An 18,887-nucleotide genomic window follows, 5' to 3' on the forward strand; every position below is an offset into this window, starting at 1 on the left:
TGTGGAACAAATGGCTCTTCAGCATAGGCTGGATTGGAGCTGAGAGGCTAATTCACTCACCTTACACCTAGCAAGAGAAAATGCATTGAGGAATAACGTTATACATTAATTTTCGAAATGCTAATTCATTTATACACTCATACCTTACGTTTAAGTATTTAGAGTTTCAAAACATAATAGAGGCTTATAAAACAATAAATTACCTCCGGTTTTTGGGTCATCTTGCTCTCCCACTCTAGATATCAAGCTACACCCAACACTATATTATGTTATCACTTATAATTCACCCACTGTTATCTGAATCTTAGTTGTGTAATTTTAATTACACATATTGTAAATTTATAATGAATATAATACCATATAACTACTTATTGAATAATACTGCTTGCAGGAACTTTCCCCCAATCTCAGACGCATAGTCTTACTGGGGGAATTCCACTCAATCAATATGTTCTTTCTACTGTTTTTGTAAAAATGTGATTCTTATTTTGTTGAATATCAAATATAAATATGTACATGTATTGTATGCCAAGTGGAAATAAACGAATTGAATTGAATTGAATTTATGATTAAATATGATATATAGAATATAATTGAATATGAGACATTATGACATTTATGATTAAATGTCAAAAATCAATCAGAAAATGTCTTTTCGTAAATAAGTCTCTTCTGATTAGTGCTCGTGACATTTAATCATTATTGAAATTAAACAGGTTTCTGTGCAACCGAGTCATTATGAGTCAACATGTTTCTGAGGATACTGCAATATCAAACTGTACCAAAGTAACCTCTACTTCGCATGGATCGTTAATTATTATGCAAAAAGATGATAAAAATTAAGATGTTTTCAAGAATTCTTTATTATCAATTTAAAAATCACAGTTAATTAGTTATCAACTCTGTTGTTGTAATTGGTATAAAATACCGGTATGTTATCACAAGGTTCTACAATAACGCCACAATTTTAATACATTTTGTTTGAATTTATATTTCCTGTTCTTTTAGAGTCAGGAATAGATAAATTATAATATTTGTTCTGATCACGACGGTTACAATACTGCAATGAATCATAGTATGTCAATTGACATAACCAACATAACAACATAGTATAAAAGTGATATAACCAAATTTTTGATTTGGACAGTATATACCGGGTGATTTTTTAGTCCTGTTACCCTATTTTTAATACTTGGTAATTTTTCCCTAATAAAGGTAAATTTTGTTTTGTTGCACGAAGTTGGTAGCCCTACTCACTCAGTATAAACAAGACAGTGCGAGTTTATTATCCTTAAGCTGTGTAACATTTTGTGATGATTCCGGTCGTGTTATGAACAGAATGTCTTTTACCATAGAACAACGGATTTTCAATAATAAGCAAGGGTTTATGGACTCCAAGGTCTCCAGACCTCACATCCCCTGATTACTTTTTGTGGGGCTACATTAAGTCTGAGGCCTCCAAAAACAATCCTCACAATATTGATGAACTGAAAGCCAATGTGACAGACTCAATCACGAATATTTCCAATATAACTCTGAAAAAGGTTTCTGCTAATATGGTGAAAAGAGTCCGAGCGTGTATAACCTCAATGGGTGGACATTTTGAGCATATGGTGTAATAATTTTAAGTAACTAAGAAATGTGAGTAATAAAATATCAATTTTCTTTTGTAAATAACAAATATTATTTTTTTATTAATACCCAAATTTCCGTCTATAAATTACATCAAAAATTGGGTAACAGGAATAAAAAATCACCCTGTAGTATAAATTGGAAATGGGACAGTTTTGGGCATGAGCCTGTTGTGCCTTTCCTCATGTTGAGTATGTGTACACAATGTGATAAATAAATAATAAATTGAATGAAAAATAAATTTACTCCCTAGAGAACACTCTTTTGATGAAATTCCCATATTAGTTAAGTTCTAATATGGCAGAATAGTGTAATGAATTTAAAATTAATTCATGAAATCATAAATTTCTTTTAGAAATCTCATGAACTAAATTCTACCTGCCTGTATATCCGAATCAGAAGTATCCAGCTTATTCTTTATTCTCAGTATTCCTGTCTCGTACTTGAATTTTTACAAATCCATCAATCAAAACAGAATGGTAACATGGATAGAGTATATCAAAATCAGTCATTCTTCAGCTCACTCTACTCTCTTCATTTCAATGTCTCATACTCTCATACTCTCATACTCTCATACTCTCATACTCTCATACTCTCATACTCATACTCTCAACAATCGAAACAGAAAGGTTTGATTACGGTTATCATACGAGTATAATAATGCAATGTATCAGAATTATATGTTTTTAGCTTACACCACACCTTAGACCAGTTATAGAATAGACACGTCCCATTTTATATTCATACTGAAAGTCGATGAAGCCTACATCTACTGCCATATCGCCCTATCATGACGTCAGCATCGGATAGAAAACTCTTCTGCAGAGTTTGTTTACATTGTTTTCCATAGCTGATTGTGTCTATTTCAGATGGAAGTGAATTATTATTTACGGAAATGGTAAACTCCCGCTGAAATAGAAATAGAAAACGATGCAAACAACGTCTACAGAAGTTTTCTATCCGATGCTGACGTCTCGATTGGGCGATATGGTAGTAGATGTTGGCTTCATCGACTTTCAGTATGAATATACAATGGGCCGTGTCTATTCTATAACTGGTCTAAGCACCACACTCACAATAATTTCAGTGGAACAAATTGTTTTTACGGATTCTTATTCTTATTTATTTACCAATTCACTAGAAATTTACAAAATAACAACTAATATACATTGGTGTGGCTGGAAAAAGAAGCCTTCATAAGTCTAGATTATTTCGGATTTTCGTAGAATAACAATTAAATTGTTTTTGTTTCATACCCGAATATTTTGTATAATTCGACAATCAAAACAGAAAGGCAAAATCAGTACAACATGAATCATGGATTGTCTGAATCAGACGATTTTTGTATACTCTACACTCTAAATTTCGATGTTTTATACTTGAATAATTCACAAAACTCATGAAGCGAAACAGAAAGGAAACAAACATATTACATTAATCATAGAATTTTGAAATCAGAAGTTTTCAGCACTGGAACACTCTGAATCAGAAACATCTGAATTCCGATGTTCCGCACTAGAATATTTCACAAAACCAACAATAAAAAGAGGAAGATAAAACACTATTCTACCCTCTTCCAACAACAAAAGAGTGAGATGAATTGAGAGCACACTGTGAAAGAGACTCAGACCGATTCAGGTGGCAATCATGTAAATCCGCTACAGTTGCATGGATTTATTGTCGGCGTTGATTGGGGGGAACACAAAGTAATCCGAACGCGTCCTGCATGCTGAACGTGAATGAGACCCAATTTACAAAGAAATTGGTTCACTTCAACTAGCGGGCTGGAAAGATAAAAAATAAGTGAAGATGGTGAGAGGGCGATGGTGATTTAGATAGCAGCGGTTTAATATTGCAGGCCTGAGGTGGTTTCTCCAACAGGGGATGTGGCACTGATTCACCCTCTGCACATTACCACCCTCCCGCTGCGTCTCTGCATCATAACATCCACATAATAACAGGTATAACACCCCCATCTGCCGCAAATTCATCTTCTTTGTAATAATAGTCGTAATTATGATCGGTTTATGGACGGCCTGAGTTGTGGATGCTGCAATAGTTATTTGTGCAACTAGTGCGCAAAGTGTCAGTTTGCTGCACCGAAAGAAACGTTTACGCCCGAGCCGTAGGCGAGGGCGGAATGGTTTCTTGAGTGCAGCAGAGGAACTTTGCGCACGTATTTCACATTAAGTTTTTCCTACAGTTACCATTGAATATGAAAAGTGGGTAATTATGGGTAAAATTGCCTGAAATCTATCAAATGTTTTTCTGTGTAATTTTATTATTGATAAAAACCTTAATCCTAAAATCCTAAAGTCCTCGTTGTCCTTGGTTATAATATATAATGAATAATAATTAGCGCGTTGTGCTTGGTTGCACCTCTGCTCACTATAGCAGCCCACTCACTGTTACCAACTTCATTTTGATTTTGCTGCACTGTTGCTCCATATAACCTACTAAGTATTTTGCGTTGGCATGTTGCAAATCTGGAGTGCAGAAAAATTTTTCCCGCACTAGAGCGGAAAAGTGATTCTTTGCGTTCTGTAATCAGTGCAGCAATGGCCACTTTTCAACGTAACTGTAGGAAATAATAATTGATAGCCAGCTCATCTGGGTCAATTTTGCGTTGGCATGTTGCAAATCTGGAGTGCAGAAAAATTTTTCCCGCACTAGAGCGGAAAAGTGATTCTTTGCGTTCTGTAATCAGTGCAGCAATGGCCACTTTTCAACGTAACTGTAGGAAATAATAATTGATAGCCAGCTCATCTGGGTCAAAGTGCTTCTTGTCCAGCACACACTGTGTTTAATGTGTAATGATGCACGCTGCTGCATGTTTGGAACACACCAATAACGACAGACAAGAAAACCGCAATCAATAAAATGACATGGCTGGGTTTGACGTGGTAGTGGAGCGTCCTCTACATCCTACAGTGTTTTTTAATGTGGGAAAGGGCGTGGAATATAGTGTCATTTACTTTAATATTAGTTTAATATTCATTCATTCTTTATTCATTTATACAATAAGTACATTATCGAAATGATAGGGAGAGAAAAAATAAAGTAAACTTGTGCTATTCCTCTGACATGGCTGGGTTTGACGTGGTAGTGCAGTGTCCTCTACATCCTACAGTGTTTTGTAATGTGGGAAAGGGCGTTGAATATAGTGGCATTTTCTGTAATATTAGTTTAATATTCATTCATTCTTTAATCATTTATACAATAAGTACATTATCAAAATGATAGGGAGAGAAAAAATGAGGTAACCTTGTGCTATTCCTCTCCCAAATTTCCTCTCACTTTCATGACTGTTCTTCCTTGTGTTGTATCCTTGTCGTTCATGTTCTTCCTTGTGTTGTATTGTATTTTGTTGACTGTAGACTGTATCTCTTACATAGCCTGATGTATTCCATGTATTTTGTTCGTTGACATCAATCATTGGATCATTCTTTATTTTATATTGATTTAGGCAATAATTACATGATAGGGAGAGAAAAAATAAGGTAACCTTGTGCTATTCCTCTCCCAAATTTGGTAGAGAGTTAGTGGGAAGAATACTTAGAATATTCTTTCCAAAGAATGGACATTGATATGTCCAAAGCTCCGCCAATTTATGTAGATGCATAACAATATTATCTATAGCTATTACAAATTGTTTTTTTTTCATATTATATACAGCTCAATAATTATTTTCTTAATTCATATTTTGTAAATTCATCCATTATTTTGCTGTATTGTGAGCTATTGTATATAAGTGTATAAGCCAGTATATATTGTAATCTACATGAATAAAGTACTCAAACAAATCAAATCAAATTTAGATAAGGTTACACATAGTCCGAAATAGGTTGAGTCTTGTAGTTCTTCAATTCACAAAATTTTCAGACCTCAAGTATTTTTACAAAGTAGATTTTCAAATTTGGATGCTTCTAAACTGAACATAGAAGAAATATTCCACATTATTATACCAAAAGTGGGAAATATTCACACATTAAAAATACAATTTTATTAAAAAGCGAATACAAAAATGGTGCTATTGAATATTATTTAGATTTTTACATTTGGGCTGTTGTATGAATTAAAATTGAAACTTCTGAGCTTTTGTGTGTAGTTCTTATCCAGAAGTAGTGTGATTTTGAATGATTGAATAAGCAACATACATTTTATAAATACTCTAGCTGCTGTATTCTTGTCCTGTGTTAAATAACAATAAGAGAAAACGCTTTTTTGTTGAAAAAATTCTGAGTTCAGTTTGTTGAAAAAATTCAAATAAAATCATGTTTTCACTGATAGAAATTGAAAACTATCTAAATCGTACCATGGATATTCTTTCATATAGAATAGAATAGAATTCTTTATTGTCATTAAACACATAGTGCAATAGACATAGTCATCAGGAAACATAAAACATACAACAGTCACACTGACAAATAATGAACAAAATGAAGCAGAGTCCACACTGAAAAAATGTTCGACATACATGTTCGGCAAACATGTTTGTTGAGGAGCTCAGGGACAAACATTTTAGAAAGTTTTGACAATAATTGTTTGTCAAACAAAAAATGACTGTTTTTCCAAACATTTTCAGAGTTGTCAGCTGTAAAACATGAAACCTGTTCTTCCCACTTACAAATATTTTGTTTGGTGACGCATCCACACTGGCCACGGGCAAACATAATAAAATTTGCCCAAACATTTTCAAGAAACATGTTTGTCGAACATTTGTTCAGTGTGGACACGGCTTTATACAGAAATTATAAAATATAATTGGACGCGTCACTCCACACTGGCCACGGGCGAACATTGTTTGTCTAGCATAATAAAATTTGCCTAAACATTTTCAACAAACATGTTTGTCGAACATTTGTTCAGTGTGAACTTAATACAGAAATTATTTCTAGATGAGTGAATACAACAATCAATGGTGCTATTGAAATCATATGAAATCATTGAAACATATTAAATGCTCAACCAATGATATTATATCAAAGTACATGTTATAATATAATAACATGTTTATTTATGTGACTCTTCCACCATTAAAATTGTTCATTATATTGGTATTGAAGTGAATAAGAAACGAAGCAATGAGTATATAGAATCTTGAGCAAAAACCTAAAAAATAAATTAAAAAACCTAAAATCCATAAAACGAACATAAAAACACTTAATTCACATGGGATACTTTTTAAATTGATAAAACAATATGAAACATCTTGAAGCACCCTTTATTTTTCAAAACTTTAAAACAATTCAACAACTAGTTTCGGTGATCACACCATCCTCAGGTTATAAAATAAAACAATTTTTGTTGCAAACAATAAAACTTTTGTGCAAACAAAATGATGCTATTGAAAGATTTGCTATAAGCTATAATATTTGCTATAAGATTTTTCATATTGTTTTATTAATTAATTGATTAAAATTGTTTTATTTTATACCCTGACGATGGTGTAATCACCGATACTAGTTGTTAAACTATTTTAAAGTTTTAAAAAAAGAAGGGGGATCTTAAGATTTTTTATACTGGAGCATAAAGTATCATTCAGTAAAAGATACTCAGTATGTACTTTACCAGAGAAAACTCGTAAGATTGTTTTATTCTATGACTTTACCTACTATCTACTTTCTACTGAAGCATCAAAATAATACAGACCACTGTATTGTGATATGGATAATGGCTATTCAACTTCTATGGTTTAAAATCATGGTTCTATTGAACATAAGGCTCTCTTTTATCTTCTATCTCTGCGAGGAACCGCCTACCTAAAATTTTGATAGCCATTAGTTATAATCAGAATACAAGCTCCCTCTATCTAAATTGAACACACTACTCTGATTCACGTCCAACCCTTTCTAAAGCAGTTGCATCTTGTCAAAATCTACCCTGTTATTTCAGCTTAATTCTGTTGAAACCCCACAGGGTGAGAGAATGTATATGGTACACGGACCCACCCTGCCTTGAGGCTTGCCTAATGAAGAACGACTGTTACGCCTTTCCCTCGAAAACATTTTTCAGTTTTAACGACCCAAAACCTTCATTAATATTTTAAGTTACACCAGATCGGTTACGGTCTTGTATCTTATCTGTGTGATTAATTATTGCTGGCCCATAATTCGGGTTCCCATTATCTTATTACAGTTGCTGTTTCAAGTCTAGATTTCCAACCAATTCTGAGGGAGAATTTTTTCTGGTTTCCGGTTTTATACGGAGGTAATTCAAGGTCCATGCCCAAGTGTAACGCAATATTGTATCGCGTGTGAGGATTATGGAGTTCGTATGTATAGACTATAAAAATATAGATATGTACGGTACATATTTAGAGGATATCGTGCGATGCAGGCAGACGCTCCCAACTAGCGAGTTCTTGTTTTCCTTCAATAATCCTCTTATTTTCATCTTCTTCCATGCTCCGATTTCCGCCATGCATGCCTATTCTGGAAAGGCTAGATCGGATTATAGTGGCTCTATTCCTATCTAAACTTTTTTGTTTGGTCTGCTTTATTGAAATAATAATATCTCACACTTTGTGGAACTCGGGTTCTAAAACTTTCATGGAAGCGAAATTTCCTTTGGTTAAATTATGGTATCCTTTTATGAAATCAAAGACAGTATCCTTTTATAGACAGTTTTGGGCTATGCCTGTTGTCTTCTCCCAATCATATTATATTTATTATAATTATGATTTGTAATTGCCAATGAAATAGATAAATAAATAAATAAATAAATCATGTAGGGAAACTGTTATAATATTTTATAGCTCTATAGGAATCTCACAATAATATTTTTTATTGAATATTCTTTGCCGGAGTATTTTGTGTTGCTCAAATTTTAAAATTCTGGTGCATGCTGAACCAAGACTCCCAGAGTCACACTCTGTACTGTATTGCTAGTACTGTACACATCCTTCACTTCTAAACATCATGGAAATAGAATCAAGAGAATGTGTTGTTTATGATGATGGTCTACAGTTAGTTTTGTTCAGTTTGAATTTGAATTTTGAGTTTCAATAGTTGTATGAATGAGCTATAATTGAAGAATGAGATTATACTCAAGAGTGTAGTTATTAAATAATAAGAAGTTTATATTATTCTCTTTCAAAATTCTTCTGTGTGTTCATTAAAAATTAAATCATTCTTCATTTATTCAAAATATTACATCCTCTTGCCATTTCTCACATCGACTTCCAAAAGACATACCTGAATAACCATTTCTTAAGTTTCATATTCAGAGTGATTTTTTCGATTAGTGAATGAGAAATATTTTAGAAAACAACCTTCATTTCGATTACATTCGATTATAATTCCTTTTCGATTACATAATATGATTTCTTCCTAAGCGTGAAATAAGGGCCTCTATTCCCTGTTCAATTACTAATATCATAGATAAAGGATAAGCATACTATATTTCTTGTCTCTGCTAATACGAAATGATTTTCTCAGTATGTCCATGAATAAAGAGCTCCATTCCAAAACCTGCTAAGTCAAAAACATAATTTGTTGGCAAATTGGGAAAAACTGTTGCTGAATCACTGTATGCTCTGTGCCAATGAATTCTCGCTGAAAGTTAATTCATCATTAGAAGATTATGTATTATTTTCAAAGTTGTTATTCAATTTATCTAACCATTTTTGTAAAAATAGAACTGCATGCGCAGAAATGAATTGACAGGATTGACAGGTTTTGGAAAAAAATTAATGTTTGAATGGTGATAACAGCTTTAAGAAGCAGTTTTTGGGAAGAAACACACTAGCAAAATGATAGAGTTGTATGTTTTGATGAGATATAACCTGAAAAACAGAAATCGGAAAAAACTGACCTTTGGCAGGTTTTGGAATGGAGCTCTTCATTCAAATCCTACTTATTGCTAATTGTTGATGAAAGATAAAAATGTATAAAGAGATTGGAAATATGGAACGATCGCTTGAACTATGACTTGAATATTGTTTGCATTTTGCAATAATGAAACAATCAGGGGTCATAGAATTATTCTGAACGAACTATGAATGTCTGTGAGAGTTGTCAAAACTTGATGATTATAGAAAATCTAAGCTACTTCAAGATTGAAATATGGAACGATCGCTTGAACTTGCATATTATTTACAACAATAAAACTATTAGGGACCATAGAACTTGTGTAAACTACTACGAACTATGAATTCCAATGGGAGTTGTCAAAACTTGATGGTTATAGAAGATCTAAGCTACTTCAAGTAGGCTACAAGAAGGGAAGTTCTGTTAAAAAGAGCGCCATACACAGTAGATGAATGTGTGGATGTCTTGAGGGAAGAAAATTAAATATCATTCAATTAATAAAAATTAACATTTCCTTCATAATAACTGAAATTGATTGATTTCTTCCAGGGGGTGCTCCTAGAGACAGTGTTTTTTCTTTGATGTCTCCTCCTTGCACTATCGTATTTTCTGTATTTATTATTGATTGTGACGATTTAATGTTGTGAAGCTTGTCTTTTGTGTGCAACTACTTGAATAAATAAAATTTGATTGATTGATTGATTTGAACGGATGATCTGGTGAAATCCCTTGATGATCTCCCATTGAAATTCACATAAAATAAGCTTTTGTGTTGGAAAAATATAAAATTCCTCAATACACGACATTCACAAACATGTGAAGCTGACGTTGTTGGAGCGAACTTGCTGAGGACAAAATTTATGGGTATTGTAAGACGACATTGTCAGACTGAAACAAGTTCGTTTGGTCGTGAGCATAACTTGGCAGACAGGTATAAAAGACCTCTTTGTTCGTCAGTTGGCAATTTATGTCGAACTAGGTCAACCAAGTCCTACAATGAGCAACAATGACATTCATTGTCGATTGTCTCTGAAAACGTGAACGGGAACGACTTCCTTAATAAAACAAATGTTCTAACAGAATTGAACAGGTATCAAAACGCCAATTCCTTCTACATACGACCTGAATAAAGTATTCATTTTCAGCCAGTATTCCAGGGCAATTGATTAGTATGCATAAAGTATAAAATGGGTCATAAAAATTGTTATTTACTTATTCATGTTTTTAATTTTATCTCAAAATAGTTTGACATCTTCTGAGACCGGACTAATAAAACAAATGTTCTAACAGAATTGAACAGGTATCAAAACGCCAATTCCTTCTACGACCTGAATAAACTATTCATTATCAGCCAGTATTCCAGTATATATGCATGAAGTATAAAATGAGTCATAGAAACTGTTATTTATTTATTGATGTTTTTAATTTCATCTTGAAATAGTTTGACATCTTGTGAAACCGGACTAGCCAGTATTTCCAGTATTCCAGGTCTTAATATGCGTGAAATATAAAATGAGTCATACACATTGTTATTTATTTATTAATGTTTTCAATGTTATCCCAAAATAGTTTGACATCTTGTGAGACCGGACTCCCTCATTTAGGCCCACACAAATAATAAATAAATACATTTTACTGTCGTAGACCAATATAGGTACAGTAGAACTCCAATCATCCGAATTAATGGGGACCGGGACCCATTCGGATAATCAAATATTCGGAGTTTTTTTTTAAAAATTGCCATTGGAAAGAAAAAAGCTATGTTTTGATACTGCACTATTTTTCTATTGAATTAAATGAAAGAAACGTGATATTTTAACATGTTTTTAATTTAAATAAAATGTACTTATGTAAGAGGGAAGGATACTATTAGCGAACGCGCAAACACTGGCAAAGCAGGGGGAAGAATTTAGACTTTTTTGGGACAAATTTTTTCTGAAAGTGATTCGGATAATAGGCGATTCAGATAGTCGGAGTTCGGATAATTGGAGTTCTACTGTAATTGACAAAATCATAGTAATACAATAAGAAAGTGATAGTTTAATGTCACAAAGTAGTAATAACATCAAGTAGAATCGAAAAACTCTGTCAATAGGACAGTAGGAAGGTCTCAAAACCAGCCACTCAAAAAAAAACTTTCTAAAAATAACAATATTTTTACATATTATTAATACAATAGGAGTATAGTGAGTATAAAAAATAGTTTATGATTAGATAAATATGTACTTATTATAGTTTCTGTGAGTATGAGAGGGGAGAGAGGCTACCAGCGATGTCTCCTATAATATGCCTATCATAGTCTGAACTGTCTAGTCTCGGCCAATGGCAGTAGAGCTCAACCACCATTGGTCAATAGCTGAACGCCAATCGTAGGGCTCCATCCACACCATATATTCTGCTGCTCAATGTTCAAGTATTCAGTTTACTTGAGATAGATAATTGTGAAACAACCGAAACTAGTATTTCAAATTGTTAAGATATTATTATAATTGTTAAGTAATTATTATTCAATAATAATTGTCTTTATTCTTATCTGACCAGTGATGCCATTTTTTAGTTATTGCCATTTCCCTATTATTATCATCAAGTTACCTTTTGCGTTATTCCTTATCCTCAGTTTATTCTGATGTTCACTTCATAAATGGACCTTACCTTGTGAATGGATCAGCCAAGAGACATACTTTGTATTTTATCAAGGATTGATTTGTAATCTCAATTTGTAATATGTCTGACTGGGTCGCGCGTGTTGTGCCTTCACAATGTGACAGAGCCTATTGTATAATATTATGTACTTATTGGTCAGTAGAGATTCTTATTCTTATTATTTTATTATGTTTTTGTGGAATAAATCGACTACATAGCTCCACGAAAAACAGCTACTAGGACAATCGACTTGAGTTAACAAATTAAATTCGGAACATAAACGCCCTTTACCATGGGATATCTTTTCATGCTATCTTTTCTCTGTGCTTCCAGCTTCTTATACAATGACTGCTACAAAGATTCATCAACTGCAAAAAGTGCATTTCGTATCAGTGAGAGGACTCTTGTTTGTAAGCAGTTCCCTTGAACGTTGGCAAACTTGTTGAGAGTTTGTGTTTGTAGTTGATGGCTGTTCGCATCTACGAAGTGCATTTGCATAAGAACTCTGAGGGTTGATTGTGTAACCTGAACTGGAGATGCGTTTTGCCGCTGAAATGAAATGACAGAGATAATGAATGATGCAAGTGAAGAGGGTATGACAAAGATGATGAATGCAAGTAGAGCATAAAAAAAGACTACTAAAGTGAGAGAGAGAGATAGATAGAGAGAGAGAGAGATACATAGAGAGAGAGAGAGAGAGAGAGAGAGAGAAATAAAGTATTTATGTTACAATATCCACTGGCTTATAAAGTAATTTACATTAAATGACGGTATTGCTAATTATTCAACGCTTATTAGAAAGTATAAAAAAATGATCGACCGGGAGAGAGAAAGAGTGAGAGATTGATTGATTGATTGAGTACTTTATTTATGTAGATTACAATATATACTGTCTTATACACTTATATACAATAGCTTACAATACAGCAAAATTATAGATGAATTTACATAATATAGACTAAGAAAATAATTATTGAACTGTATATGATATGAAAAAGCAATTTGTAATATAATAACTATAGATATTATATTGTTATGCATCTACATAAATTGGCGGAGCTTTGGACATATCAATGTCCATTCTTCGGAAAGAATATTAAAAATATCCTCCCCACTAACTCTCTACCTCTCTCTGAGAGAGAGAGAAAGAGAGCGGGAGAAAAAGATAGAATGAGAGAGAGAAAGAGAGTAAGAGCAAAGGCTCATCTAATTAAAGGCGGTAAAAGTTAAATAGAATGATGAATCATATTAACTTAACCAAAAAAGTTTTATAATAATGTTGAGCAAATAAATAAAATGATATATACGAAAGATTAGATTTCAAGCCCTGCACACACACACACACATCGGTTTTTGCTCGTACGATAGTCTATATTTTGCCGTCCTTATGAATTCTATCTATTAATCAGATTAAACGGAGCTTGACAAACATCATATATTCAATCAACTAGAAAAGATTTGAAAAAGACAGAAAAATTTGTATAATTATGTAGCTGCTAGCCTTTCTGTAATGTTAGGACCTTTGGATGTTCATTCTCAGAAAAGATATCAAGGATACCCTCCCCTTCACCACTTGACCGTGAAGAGTAGACGAAGAAAGGACGACAAAGAAAATGAATGCAACTGGAAAGAAGATGATAAAGACAGTGAAGAGGGATAAAAAAGACAATAAATGCAAGTAGATCTTGAAAAATGCAAAGAGAGAGAGAGAGAGGGAGTGAGAGGAAGACTGAGTGAGTGTGTGAGCGGGGTGAGACAGAGAGAAAGGGAGTGAGAGAGCAGGTTGGCATTATATTGTTTTACTTTATTCCCGTCTAATATACTTAGCTAGACGTTGACTTCCGTCAGCCACTGCTTCCCTGATCTGCTTTTTTTCTGGTGGTGTAACTTATGGCGAAGGGCGGGTGGTGAGTGTTGCAAGATAGCCTTTTGATGCGGGGAGTAAGAGAAAGAAGTTGGGTGGGAAAAAAGGACATGAATCCTTTTAAGAAAGGGGGTCGAGAGGGTTTTCAGCAATATCCGCTTGGCCCTCCCCAAGGAAACGGTTTCATGTTACTTTGTGCACCATCCGGACTTTTCAGCCACTTTTCTTTCCTTCGCTACTTAACTAAGAAACAAAACGCTCCTTCACCTCCATCTCTTATGTCATATTTTTCACGTTTATAACACTGTAAGCCTACTTTTGTTCATTCAACTTTTCAAACTTCCATACATAGGGAATTTCCTGGTAACAACGGGATGGAGGGATCAGAACGGCATTACATTGTTTCACTTTATTTCAGCTTTATATAATTTTCACGTACAGCGTCTCAAAGATCGTTGTTTTTGTAATGTAAGATAATACAGTTAGTATTTTTAGAGAGGACCTGAACTCATTCAGGAGAATGTGATCGCCTAAATCCCAAATGTAAGCAACTACTCATGTTGATAATACATCTTGTACTGTATTGAAGAACCAGAACTCATTCAGCAAGATGTGATAGCCTGTTTTAAATTCATTATGGGTATTCACAATGTTGTTTTAACCAGCTAAAGTGCTATTTGATAACTCTGGATTGTGAACGCCCCATCTAAAACCATCTGCTATTAGCTAACTGCAGTAGCGATCCAAGCGGATAATTTGTGTGACTGAAAGTTTATTATAACTCAAAAGTAAGATTATATACATATGGCTGCCGTTTTAACAGAGAATATCGGGGACCTAGCTTCGCTCTGGAGTACAAAAGCATAATTTTTTTTACGAAAGAAGAAATTATAATAACATTCATACAGAAATGTTCCATCTAATAACATTAAATTAAGATTAATTCCCAGAGGAATGCAAAAATTTCCCTCACAAAGGCCCAGTTGCACAAAAGCCGGTTAAATTTTAATCCTGATTAACTTCACGTGACACAGATCAGAGAAGACCATTTCAAAAAGATGGATCTACTGGAATTAATCAGGATTGAAAATAACCCGGTTTTTTTGCAAATGGCACTAAGTACCTGATTGAATGATTACAAAAGTTCAACAGCTGAGTCATAATTTTGACACAGTCCCACACACATGAACTCGCTCACTCACTTCCATCACCAACAGACGACGAAATAATTATTTTCAGATGTTTCTCCAAGGATGAATAATAATTATTCTTTTAATGTCCTTCAGCGAATTTTCTCAGGGATGAGACCAAGTGCAATCGAATCTTTATATTATAAACCTACTATGTTTTGAATTTCGTGAGAATCGTTAGAGCCGTTTTTGAGATCCGGTGAAATACAAACATATAAACATCTAAACATCCAAATATCCAAATATCTAAACATCCAAACATATAAACAGAAATTGCTCCTTTAATAGTATAGGATAGCTAGAGTTAGCGGACTCAAACCTGCGCTATCTGCTATCTTGTCTGTTATTTTTCTTCTAACCTATAGCATTGAGTTAACACAGACTTAGCAAATAGCTGGAGTTAGCGAATAGCTCGACTTAGCCAGCTCACTCCAACATTGTGAATACCCCTATTATATTGATAGTACCAGTGCATAGTACCAGTACATAGTATCAGTACATAGTACCAGTAAATAGTGAGGATCTGGCCACACAGGGATCTGCAATCCTAAAGGTTTCTATATCTATATCTTGGATTGCTCTCTGATAGAAATAGAACCCTATAGATTCGCAGATCGCTCTCACTGTGTGGCCAGGTCTATAACAGCATAGAATAACAAATATATCTCCTCTATATTAAAAACACTTCACTTGAATGGGCTACTCTTTACAAATTAATAAGAACAATATGAAAACTTGTATTACCTTTTTTACTTTCCTTGCCCTATTACCATATGTAAGGAAAGTATTGCTTTCCAAAAAAATTAAGGTACTCTAATTTCAATTTTTCTATACGTTTCAAGGTCCCCTGAGTCCAAAAACATGATTTTTTTGTGTGTGTGTGTGTGTGTGGTGTGTGTGTGTGTGTGGTGTGTGTGTGTGTGTGGGTGTGTGGTGTGTGTGTGTGTGTGTGTGTGTTGTGTGGTGTGTGTGTGTGTGTGTGTGTGTGTGTGTGGTGTGTGTGTGTGGTGTGTGGTGTGTGTGTGTGTGTGTGGTGTGTGTGTGTGTGTGTGTGTGTGTGTGTGTGTGTGTGGTGTGTGTGTGTGTGTGTGTGTGTGTGTGTGTGTGTGTGTGTGTGTGTGTGTGTGTGTGTGGTGTGTGTGTGTGTGTGGTGTGTGTGGTGTGTGTGTGTGTGGGTGTGTGGTGTGTGTGTGTGTGTGTGTGTGTGTGTGGGTGTGTGGTGTGTGGTGTGTGGTGTGTGTGTGTGTTGTGTGTGTGTGTGTGTGGTGTGTGTGTGAATATGTTTGTGTGTATGTCTGTGAACACGATAACTCCATTCCTAATCAACCGATTGACTTGAAATTTCAAACTTATGGTCCTTATACCATGAGGATTCGACAATAAGAAAATGGCGGATAATTACGAAAAAACCATGTTTTTCACACTTTTCTCTAAAACGGCTCTAACGATTTTCTTCAAATTTATACCCTAGATAGTTATTTATAAGCCCTATCAACTGACATGAGTCTCATTTCTGGGAAAATTGCAGGAGCTCTGTAATATTCTTGAGAAAAATGGCGGATAATCACTAAAAAACCATGTTTTTCACGGTTTTTGTCGAAAACGGCTCTAACGATTTGCTTCAAATTCATACCATGGATAGACATTCATGAGCCCTATCAACTGACATGAGTCTCATTTCTGGGAAAATTGCAGGAGCTCCGTAATATTCTTGAGAAAAATAGCGGATAATTACTAAAAAACCATGTTTTTCACAATTTTCTTAAAAATAATTTGACCGATTTTTTCAAATTCATACCCTGTATAGTTATATATCAGCTCTATTAACTAGCATGAGTCTCCTCCCTGAGAAACTAACAGGGGGTCCACCCCATGGTTGAAAAAATTTACTTTGTAACATCCTTCTCGTGCTTGAGGTAGGTGGGTAGAGCAGTTTATTCAAAAGAACACACATCCATATTTCATTTGTAGAACAGCTGTTTTGACAACTTTTGAAAAATCCTCAAATGTCATAATTCAATCAAATGAAAATATACTCTAAAAACAATAACAATAGTTATTAATTTTGAGATTAAATAATTTATTTGGTTATTTCTATTTAGGTATACACTTAGAATTATTAAATTTGTATTGTTTTTTTTTTTTCCTTTTTAGTTAAGTTGCCTTTATTTTTCTTTCATTTATGGTTACCAGGGGATTATTAATATCTTAAATCTAATTAATTTATTAATTAAAATTTATTAAATCGTAGTTTTAATGAAATTATTTAGCCGCCAATCGGCATAATGTTATTCCCCTAGATTATCCTCGGTCAAGAATGGTGCTTATAGATCAATGAGCAAGGAAAGTTGTGTGAGTGTACCACACCAGATTTTTTATTTTAAACATTTCAACTTTCAATATTTTAAATAAATAAGGGTACTACAATTTTTTATATTTTTCTTATTAATTCCTCCATATTATATAGCGTATAGATGAAGGTAATTTACTCTTGATCACTAACCAACTCTATCCCCTCATTTGGAGCATTGTCAGCAAGAGGCAATCTTATAGTGCGCCTATCAAACCAAGAATTTGTTATCCCTTACAAAAGATCACTTTCTGAGGAGTATCTACAGAGTTGATGTGGAGGAGCAATATGATACAATACATTTATCCATTATTGAACTGAATTTAACTTGACAATAAGTCATAAGAACCTCACATCACATCAGAATAAAACTATCAGTTTCGAATCAGAAATATTTTAATATCAAAATTGGAATAGATTAGAATAGATTGGAGTAGAATAGATATAAAATTGAACTGAATGAGTTCAAAACAACTAGCGGATAAGTTTCCACGTTTTCAATTACAGTACCAGTACGAGATTGGAAGAACCTCACCTGGGAATCAACTGTGAGAATTACGATCACAGAGTACAGTATAGAAGTTTTGTCTGGTACGGTGGAAAGGATAATAAGGGAATGGTGACTTGTCTCGTGAACGGGACTCGGATAAGGCAGACGACGGTGCGGTATTTGCCGGATGAGGTGGCACGAATTACTACGATGAGTAATGGAATTGTGATAAGTAAGGAATAGATGGCTGAGAGAGTGAGAGAGTATGAGAGAAGCAACGGTATTAGAAAAGGACAAAGCGAAGGTGCGCATGATAATAAGTCACGTCTGAATGCAGTGAGTGAGTGAGTGAGTGATACGTTCTTTCATCCGGCGAAGGGTTCAACGATCTGACCGTTTGCGACAACGACAACCGACCGATAAATTGCAGCACAAGATTTGTGCAATCTTATCTAATCGTGAAATTAACTCTCTCGGTCGGGAGAAAGGCTAATTAATATACAGTTTTAATTAACTCTCCAAGACGTTTTTGTTTCTCCCTTCCCGCCTCTGTCACCTCCCAGCTGAGGAGTCGTAGGTGGTTGAAAAAGTTCGTTTTAAATTGGGGTCTGGCGCTGGGAGATCCCTCTTTTCAAACGAGAACCGTTCTACTCGAGAGAGCTCTGTTGTAAGCTGAAGTAGTTTTTGTTTGATTACTTCTCCTCAGATACTGTTCGTTGTAATTGTTTTGTGGAGAGTTCTCTTATTTCGAAATGTGGAATCGCTACAATTCAACTCAGATTTTGGATAATTTTTCTATCATAGATACTGTTGCTGCCTAAAAAGCAGTCGTTAGGTCATGTCAGAGGCCCTGAAATTGATCTGTTGCGACCTGAAAACTCTGACACCAGACCTGAGCCAGCCAGGT

This window comes from Nilaparvata lugens, chromosome 4 (assembly GCF_014356525.2).
Source record: "Nilaparvata lugens isolate BPH chromosome 4, ASM1435652v1, whole genome shotgun sequence".
NCBI lineage: Eukaryota > Metazoa > Arthropoda > Insecta > Hemiptera > Delphacidae > Nilaparvata > Nilaparvata lugens.